A 10,594-nucleotide genomic window follows, 5' to 3' on the forward strand; every position below is an offset into this window, starting at 1 on the left:
GTTTTAGTAAATTGGTGGCTTATTTCTATGAATTCGTACAGTCTCATTCGTACATTTTCTTAGTTTATTTTTATATTGAGATTGTCGGCTATATTTAAGGGTGGAGCTTCATGACCCCCCCCCCCCCCCAAAAAAAAAAAATCATATGTTTTCATACAAATTATATTGCACAATACGAAATCACCCCTTTATAAAGTAGTTACGTTTTCTTCTGAGAATAGTTTTTGGTAAATTGGTGGCTAATTCATGTAAATTTGTACAATCTTATTTATAACTTTTTTTTTAACTTTTTTACACATCTTCTTTCGTGTCTGTTTGGGTGTATATGTCGGTGTACAAATCACACATTGCTCATGCCCCATTGATGTCAAGCATTTTCTAAAGGCTAATGCAATTATTTTGTGTCATTTTAAAATAAAAGATAATGATAAAAACAAAACATTTCATGTGTATGATGGAGTTATAAGGACTGTGTTGAGCAGTATGCTGGTGTTGACTCCTATCAAACATTCTCTTTGCCTTTAACAGACTTCAGTCACATGGCAGCAGTTCTTTGAAAGTGGAGACTCTCTGCAGTCAGTTGTCTGATCTCAGTGTGGTTTGATTCCAGCAAGTGCGTGTGAACTCAAAGTTAAGCAGGTGTGCTAATGTAAACTCTCTCTCCTATTGATCTGCACATGAACTGCGGTTGTTATAGTCTCTCTTGAGACCTGCTGGCTATAGTGTTTTGAATATTTCACTCAGATAACTACACGCCTCTGAATCCTCTGGCTATCAGCATGTAATTATGCTCAGAAATCTCCTCTCCACTGCACTGTCTCAGGGCTGTGTGTTTCAACAATCAGTAAACACAGTATGTCTTTCTATAAGTAGCATGTTTCCTGTAAGAAAAAAAAAAAACCTTGCTGACTGCAGACTCAGTTTGTTCACTGAATGCAGTTATTATACCATCAAATAATGACTATGGCAAAAAAAATAAAAAAAAATAAAAAATAGATAAAAAGTTGCAGTTAGCTTTTTCATTTTATTTTGTGGTCAAAATATTAGTTTACATTATACAATAATTAGAAAACCTTATTTATATTTGATCCCTTTAGATAATGAATTTTTCACTTTTTTATTTCATTAATAATTTGCTTTATCCAGTAAAACATTTACATAACACTTTAAAAAATATACCGTGAAGTGTTTTATTTTAGGTTTTTAAGATGTTTTGGTTGTACTAAATGAATCTCAAGCGATAACATGAAATTATCAACAGAAATTCTTAACATACTGCAAGAAAACTAGTATATTTATATAATAAGTATAAGTTCCAATATTTGATATTAAAACATATTTTACATTTAAGTATCAATAGCTGATGTCAAATTGATGTTGAGAATCGGTATGCATTTTATTGACTATTATTAACCTTTGTTTACTTCTGTGTTATTATTACCATTATACTTTTCATTTTCATGAAGTTTATGCCATTGATTGAAGCCATTGACTTCCCTATTATGGAAGTCAATGGCTACCGTCAACTGTTCGGTTTCCAATATTCTTCAAAATATCTTTTATGTTCAACAGCATGAAACTCATATAGATTTGGAACAGTGTAAGGGTGAGTAAATGATGACAGAATTTAAATTTTTGGGTGACCTGTCCCTTTAATTAACATATTACCCTTTTAAGTGCAGGTGTAGGAATGCAGGAAGATTGAGGTTTAGCAGTTGTCTTGTGTTAAACGGTGTTCCTCAGTCAAAACTCCTGCATACCTACACAACTACAAACACACCAAAACAACATGACCCCAAGCTGCTTAGTAAAGCTCTAGAATCCTCTGCCCTCTTGTTTAGTGTTTTTTCAGTGTCTGGTTGACAAATATTTGGGCAGGCCTGCTAAAGAGGGGCGGGCAATCAGTCTCTGGGATGGGGGCCTGGTGAAACAACGCTCTCATTGTCCCGTCGCCCCCTCCTGAGTGTTTCCGTGGTGTTCGGGCAAGTTTAGGATTCCATTCACATAGCGCCTGTTTGGAAGGTCAAGCCAAGAAACGCTGGACACGTTGGCATTTTTCTTTTCAGTGAGAGAAAAGAGAGTGCAAAGAGAGGGTAAGTAAAGGTGAGCTGTGAGTGTGCTTTACCACGGTAAACACTGTTTAAAGAGTGCTGGAGGCCTGTGAAACGCTCGCTAACAATCTTGAGGAAGAAATACATTTACATACACTGAAAAATAATTATTTTCATTCAGAAATTGCTAGTGAATATCGCAAATAATAAAAAAAAAGGCTAAATATTTTCCCAAGCAGATTTAAAAATTGAAATTGAAAAAGAATGAAAATTTGCTGTGAAAATGTAAAAACATGTGTGATGATTGTGTGTTAAACTGTTCATATTTTTGTTTTGTTATTTGAGTTTAATTTTTTTTTTTGTTTTTATGTATTTTTGTAATATTGAAAAAGTTTTGAGAATAATCTCAGAACAGTCACTGTACAAAAAGAAACACAATCATAACATTGTAAGATTGCTTTTAAATGTTTTGAGAATAATCTCAGAACAGTCACTGTACAAAAAGAAACACAATCATAACATTGTAAGATTGCTTTATGTGTGTGGTATATATAATAATTTAATACATATATCAGATATATATGTATATAGTATATATATATATATATATTATATAGTATTATTATTATATATTATTATTTTAGTTGTTATATAATGCTGTCAAACAATTAATCGCATCCAAAATAAAAGTTTCTGTTCACATAATATATGTGTGTATATTGTGTATATTTATTATTTATACATAAATACAAATCAATGCATGTTTATATTTAAGAAAAATATGTAACATTTATATATTAAATATATTTATACATAAGATAGATAAATAAGAATATAAATATATACAAGTAAATATTTTCAAAATATATACTGTTTGTGTGTGTATTTATATATACAGAGTACACACAGTTTATTATGTAAATAAAATCTTTTATTTTGAATGCGATTAATCGTGATTAATCGTTTGACAGCTCTAATTTTATATTAATTTCATATTCTTATTTTTTACAATTATATGGTTTATTTATTTATTATTTTAATTATTATTATTTATTATTTTTTATTTTTTTTTTGTTAATTTTATATTCATTTTTATTCAGTCCCCCCCCACACCCCCCGCCCCCATAGCATTTGCATATATTAGTACTGTGATGCTGTTACGTTGAAATTAAATTAAATAAATATGATTGTGAAAAAAGTCAAAACATTTTGAAAATAATCTCAAAACAGATGTTTTACAAAAAGAACGTGGACCATAAAGATTCAAGCTGTAATGTTTTTATACATTAAAATATTTTGGGAATAGTCAGAATTCCAAGAATAAAATATTTTGGGAATAGTCAGAATTCCAAGAATAAAATATTTTGGTGATCATTATACAGTACTTTAAAGTGGATAAAGTGGCCACAAATTAAGATGCCATTCCTATGACATGGCCACAGTTTAACTTAATTTATATAAGTGAACAGATCTACCATGGCAGTGTTTAAAAAAATAAATAAATAAATGTGTCCACGAATGAATAAAAGATGCAAACAAATTCCTAATTAAAAAAAAAAAAAAAATCACTGTTAACTTCAATGCGTGGAAAACAGCAGCTTGAATGTTCTTCAAAACATCTCATTTTGTGTTCTACACAGAAAGAAAGCCATACGGGTTTGGAACGACATGAGAGTGAGTAAATTATGACTGAACTTCCAAACCTTTTGTACTGGGTACAAACAGGGCCATTGATTACTCATCCACATTAAAGTTGTTTTCCATTTCTCCAGCAGCCCCTTCCTTCCTTGTTCTCTCCCTGCTTGTTAACATTTGGCAAAATAAGTAGATCCACATTTAGTTAATGATCACCCACCATGCAAATTGGCTGTTTTGATATTCAGATGATGACTTTTCGGCTGTTTATTTACCTTCCCATATGTCCCTCGGGTGCTGTATGCTAATTTTATTCATTTCTCTGTCCTGAAAATTAGAGCAGGAAGGAAACAGTGAGCAAACAAAAAGCAAAGAGAAGATACTGTTCAAAGAGAAGGACCTATACGAACCGAGCGCACACTCGCGCAGAAGCAGAGCATAATTGTTTAGCTGGATGTGAACTCGCTGTCTAAATAGATAGGGAGGTTGTCACATCAATTGGACACGGCAGAGTTCAGTGCATACAGATCCTGTTATTACGCTTGCGGTGGGCCATGAGGAACGCTACCGAAAGTCATGTGGGACCGAGACCTGATGCTCACTGGCCCACATGAGTGATCCTCTGATGTTAACGTGTGCATTTGGCTGAGGGAATGATTCAGGGCATGACGAAACTCACAAGTTTGACATTCCTCTGCTAATACATGCAGCTCTGGGGGGTTGGTTTATTTCTGTAAGTGGGTGAATTTCTCTACTGTTACACCAGGTTTGTTTACTCCAGGAGATGTTCACTATTGTGCAGAATCTGATGAATGAACTAATGAACGACACAAATACCTGTCTGTCAGGAAACATGGAAAAACAATGGTGTAGTTTTTATGCCCCTAGTGGCACAGAACGGTATTGCAAAGGTAATGATTGTTCTTGAACAGGTTTCCTTTCATCTGAAATTGTTTAGAAAAAGAGGGAGCTCCAGCTTGTTGGTCGAGCCAGATGTTGACATGCTGGGTTGAACAAATAAACAAAGGTTACAGTATTTACATGGCAATAACCATTACTAAAAAAAAATAAAAAAAATAAAAAAAATGTGTATCTAAATTAAGTTGTGGAGTTTGCGTGCTTGTATTACAACTTACAATTTTTACACAACAACATTTTCAACTTAAAACAGACTTTTTGTTTTTAAAACAGACTTTTCATTTGCAAAACAATGACATTTTGGGGGCCTGAAAATGCAAATGCAAACCTTAATCTTAAGTACGTGTATTTAATTAATATTACTCAGTCCTTTTTTGTGTAATTATACTTCAAGAAATCACCTTAAAGCCGACATATCATGAAAATTTGACTTTTTCCATGTTTACGTGCTATAATCAGGTCCTCGGTGCATCTACCAACCCAGAAATCACGAAAAAGAACAACCCAGTAATTTTATTTATTCATTTATTTATTTTTAATTTTTCTTTTTTTTTTTGTAAGCTTTACTCTGCAAGATTGTGAAAAAAAAAAGAAAAAAAAAAGAGAGAGAGTATCAGGTTTTGCTCACCCTGTGATGTAGAAAGGGGATCTTATTATAATATTACCACCCCTTAATCTGCACATTTCCACCCACGGTGCCACCATTTTGTTTACACAAGTGTCAACGGTGTACCAGTTTTAATGCCACAGCGAAAGTTCGAACAAATGTTATCTGTTCTGTCTTTGGCTGCACTGATGAGCACAGAAGAGTCCCAGTCTCAGAGGAGACAAGAGAGCATCGGATTTATTGATTTATTTACTGTATATTTCACTGCTGCCACACAAATTTAATATAAACATGAAATTTCTTTCCCAGCTGTTTACTTTCACAGACATAACTGTTTTTGCAACTCCTTTTTGTTTTAACTTATGTGTATTTGACAGTTTAAGGGTAATAAGACGTGAAAGAGAACTTGGTGTACTACTCACATGCCATGTGACAGCCGCTTTCTTTTTTTTTTGCATTTGCTTCAGATGTGTGTGCTCAGAAAACCCTGTTTCAGAAGTTTTAAATTGATATGGCTTTAAAACACATGATTTCAGCATGATAGACATGATAATCGTAAATAAAACCGAACAGATTTTTTTTAGTAGAGTATCTGAGGTACAAGCTGTAAAGGCACAGCCTTATTCTAGAAAAGGGGGCGGGGTGCAGCAGCTCATTTGCATATAAAGAGACATGCACAAAAACAGGCATTTTCAAAATTATATAATACATGATCTTTGGGGTATTTTAAGCTGAAACTTCACAGACACATTCTGGGGACACCTGAGAATTATATTACATATTGTAAAGAGGGATATTATAGATCTCCTATAAAATAAAGTGTACAAACAGAAAACTAAACTCTTTTGGCTAATTTGTGGCATATTTGTATGAATTTGCATAATTTGATTTGCACAAAAACGTATGAGTTTGAATGCAATTCTGGAAAGAAAAAAAACGTTTATGAATTGCCATGAGAGTTTCCTGTGGCCACTGAGGTAAATGGGAATGAGATCTCATCATATCTAAAAGTTCTGTTTATTTGAAAAACAATAAACCTAAAGCAAAATCTGAACATATCAAAAACTCATTCTTTTTGGCACTTTTTTGAAGCTGCACACATGGATCAAAAGGAAATAAGCTAGTGTACGCTTTTGCAGAGATTCACTAGATACGAGAGAGAGAGAGAGAGAGAAATCTACTTCTCTCTGGGAAAATAAAAGTAAAGGCTGTTTCCTGGAGTAAAGCTGTGGTACCCTTGAAGGAGCGGAATAATTACTTTGGTCAAAACAAAAGATGAGGAACGTGAATTTACTGAACTCAAATGAAAGTTCAGCTCAGCTGTAAACATCAACTCTTCTGTTTTCTTTTGCTTTTGACTTCTTTTTCTCACTAGGCACTGAAGCTCAATTAGCTCATTTAAACAAAAGATTAATTGCCATTGTTGTTGTTATTCATTATTATGTAAAATGATAGATAACATCTGTGTTCATAAATAAAAGTAGACTTATGCTGTGAAAACATTAAAGAGGCTTTTTGATAGCACTTGCTGTGAAGCTCTTATTTTTGGTTGTTTCTTTAACTATGGGTAATTTTGGCCCTGTGAACCTTTCGAAAATAAACAAACTTTCACTCTCTCTAATTTATTTAATTTGTCCACTAATAATGTTGAACATAATACACACAACATTCCCCTAATGTTAGTATTTGCTTCAAATTTAGTTATCTCTTTTCAGGAACCAAATATTAATCTAGCTAAATATCAGTCTTGCTAATGTGAATGCTATTTTATACAATTTCCATTATATTTCTTGAAGTTGTAACCATGAATATGTAAATATGCCTGCATCATGTGTGATTTTAATTATCTCAGAAAACATAAAACTGACTGTAATGTGTTGATTGATTGATTGTGAGGATAGACTGGGCTCCATGTTTGAGCTAATGACTGTTATTTTTCAAAGTATTCTGTAATGGATCATGTTGACGGCTCTATTAGACAGTCAAACACTGACCCCAGAGATTTCAGATCAAGAGATTTACTCTAATTCCTGTTCCTAACCATCTGACCTCTGACCTTTAACCTCATACTAAACATCACAGCCATTTGGTCACATGACACAGAGGGTATCCACAGAAACCAAGTAGTTTCTGTACACAGTAGTCATATAGAGAAGCATTATAAGTGATGTTTTTACAATGTTGCATTTTTGTTGCAGTTAGGTTAAAATGCAGTATATTTAAAAAATACTCCATAAACCACATCTAAATGTGTATAAATTGTGTAATTAAAACATAATTTACATATTTAGGGAACTAAATAACCAACCGACTAGCAATCACAAAAGATTTTTTACAAAGGTGCATTTAGATTGCAGTTAGGTTACAATGCAGTACATTACTCACAAACAAACAAACAAACAATAAATAAATAAATACATAAATAAATAAATGTCTAAAATTGCAAAAATTGTTTAAAAAATTACTTATTAATTTTAGAAAAAGTTACACAAATATGTCTTAATTTTATGACCAAAAATAACATCAATATTATTTATTTATTTATTTATTTTTCACTACAAAAACAAAAATCAGACACAACTGAAACATTTGTAGAATGTTTTGTTTGTTTGTTTTTCCAAACAGCTGTGGAGAATGTAAACTTGTTTTTAGAATAATTAGAATATAATTTTAGAATAATTTAGAATTATATATATATATATATATATAATGTTAATTTAGTTAATGTGACAAATTGCACAAGCAAAATTTAACTGGAATATGATAAATATAATGGGCAAATTTTTCAGCTTTATTGAGACATTATGAAAATGTTATTTTATATAATACTCATGATATCTCTTTAAGTTTTAATCATTAATATATAAATATTCTGGTGTATTACGTGTGACAAAGCACAAATAGTTTTTACAACATTGCATTTTGGTTGCAGTTACATTACAGTGAAATTTAAAAAAATAAATAAATAAAAAAAAATAATAAATGATGCCAGAGGCCCCACCTAAATTTGCAAAAAATTGTTAAACTGAGACATAATTTATGTTTGAACAACTAAAATGGTTTATAACAAAATGCAATTTTGAGAAAAGCGATATTTTCATCACAGATGTGTCTTAACTTTATGAAAACATGAAAATAACGCTGTTGTTTTTTAATACAAAAACAAAAACATTTGTGGAACATGTTTGTTGTTTTTGTTCCAAATAGCTGTGAAGAATGTTTTGTTTTGTTTTGTTTAGAATAATGGTTAATGCAACATACTGCAAGGGTAGAATTAAATATAATGCCTTCATGAAAATGACTGTTTTTCAGGTTTATTGATACATTATAGAAGCTGAATATGTCTGTGGTTCTCAGAAAAAGATAAGGGCTGTTCACAGACAGCACGGTTTTAGTTTGCCTTTATATCTGCCGTGCAGTGCTAAAACTCACAAAGGGAGTATCGCTCACACACACACACACACACACACACACACACACACACACACACACACACACACACACTGTTACAAAACGTCAATACTCCAAGCTTCCAGGGAAGTGAAGTCACTGAAGTTAGCCGTCCCTCTGGGAGAAGAGCCAGAGACAGTAGCTGGAACTAGTTCATAAAGAGTCCCTGAAAGTCCCTCACACTGTTAGGCTCTAATGTTTGGGTGTTCTTCCACTAGAAACTTGCACATTTGTTCGGCGAGTACAGGTCCAAATCATTACAGACTTAGATATGGATAGCTGAACCTGCATTACAGTGAAAATGCTTGAAATTGGAGCAGTATGTGGTAGAACAGTTCGTAAGGCTGTTTCTGTACCGCAGGACAAATGTTCCTGATAATAGACCGTGTTCGTAGATTACAGCTGATGTCTTGCTTCAGGCCTATTCATGTGGAGTGCCTTTTTTCTCTCTCGTAATTTAGAAACTATCTCCACTTTTTCAGCACTGTAGAGGTTTTTTGTTGAGGAAAAAAAAAAAAGATTTAGATCAACTGTTGTTCTAAATCTGTATGTCTTTATTGTTTTCTTTAAAAAATAAAAAAAGATATTTAGCAGAATGTCCATGCATCCCTTTTCCATACAATGAAAATGAATGGGGACTGAAGCTGTCAAGATCTAAAATTTAATGTTTTTCTCATTTATATTGATTATAACGCAAAAAATATGGCACATTACTGAAGCTTAATTGACTTAATAAGGTTTTCAGATCCACATTTTTTTTTTTTTTTTTTAGGTACTTCAAATACATAGTTCACCCGAAATTTGTTGGAAGGGAACATTTTTAGCGAGTGACAGTTTTAACTACTTTTATTGTGCTTTTATGAGCATTTTTGAATCTTAAAAAGTACTTTCCACCTTCACTTTGTGGAAAACAGCATATTTTATATCAGCAACAAATATAACAGCAACAAATATATCGCCTGAAGTTTTATACAGAAAATGAAACATCATACAGGTTTGAAATCACATGAGAGTAAATAGATGCAGAATTTAGATTTTTGAGCGAAATACTCTTTTACCATTTCAACGAATAAATAAATAATTATCAAAAGCTATTTTCAGTTCTAATTGGCACCTTTATTTTTAAGATTAACTCTATTTCCGTCAAGTTTTCAAAAATGTGAACAAACTCTTTCAGATAGAGGTGTATTCACATCAGTAAGGATAGGTAAATAGTCTGTTTTATAATTTCAACACTTTGTGTGGTTGTTTAATGTCTCTGTCTACCACAACGCTCTAGAAGGCTATAATGGCAGCACTAGTGTGAGGGCATGTGATATTGTTTGAATAAATATATTGCTTTCAGAAAGCTACTTCTTTACTGAAACATTAAAACAGACATGACATTCACATACCTCACACATTTTCATGTACGTGGAGGGCTGCTCTTCAAAGGGTTAGTCCACCAAAAAATGAAAATGGTCATAATTTACTCTCCCCTGTGTTGTTCCAGACCCATACAAACTCTGCTAATTTTTGGAACACAAATAAATATATTTAATATTCTCTTAATTTTTGTCCTTCATTGCTAGTCTGGGAGACCAATATTTTCTTTTGAACATACATGTTCGCTATCATATAATTTAAGATTTAATCATATATAAATATCGGAATGGATTACTTCTACAATAACTCTGCATTTATGAGGCTTGAAAATACCGATTATCTAGACTCTCAATGGATTATCAAAAAATTATGAAAAAAATTAAATATATTTTCATGTGTTGTAAAGACAGACAAAAGTCTTATAGGTTTGGAATGACATGAGGGCATGTAAATGATTTTTTGTGTGAACTATTCCTTTATGAGGGAAGACTAAGAACGATGACTCTCCAAATTAGACAACTCCAAAGTTGGTTTGAGTTCTGCAATGAAAAACACAGACATCAATGGT

At 32.4% G+C, this 10,594-nt stretch overlaps 1 long non-coding RNA gene across 1 annotated transcript; it reads right to left on the reverse strand.

Moving 5' to 3' along the window:
• Positions 1–3,354: 3,354 nt before the first annotated feature.
• Positions 3,355–10,193, reverse strand: LOC122141595. Its single transcript, XR_006157966.1, has 3 exons — positions 10,056–10,193; positions 3,962–4,013; positions 3,355–3,852 (listed from the first exon to the last, which is right to left on the reverse strand). It is a non-coding gene; the product is annotated as an uncharacterized LOC122141595 (long non-coding RNA).
• Between the last annotated feature and the right edge of the window lie 401 nt (positions 10,194–10,594).

This window comes from Cyprinus carpio, chromosome B22 (assembly GCF_018340385.1).
Source record: "Cyprinus carpio isolate SPL01 chromosome B22, ASM1834038v1, whole genome shotgun sequence".
Lineage (NCBI taxonomy): Eukaryota > Metazoa > Chordata > Actinopteri > Cypriniformes > Cyprinidae > Cyprinus > Cyprinus carpio.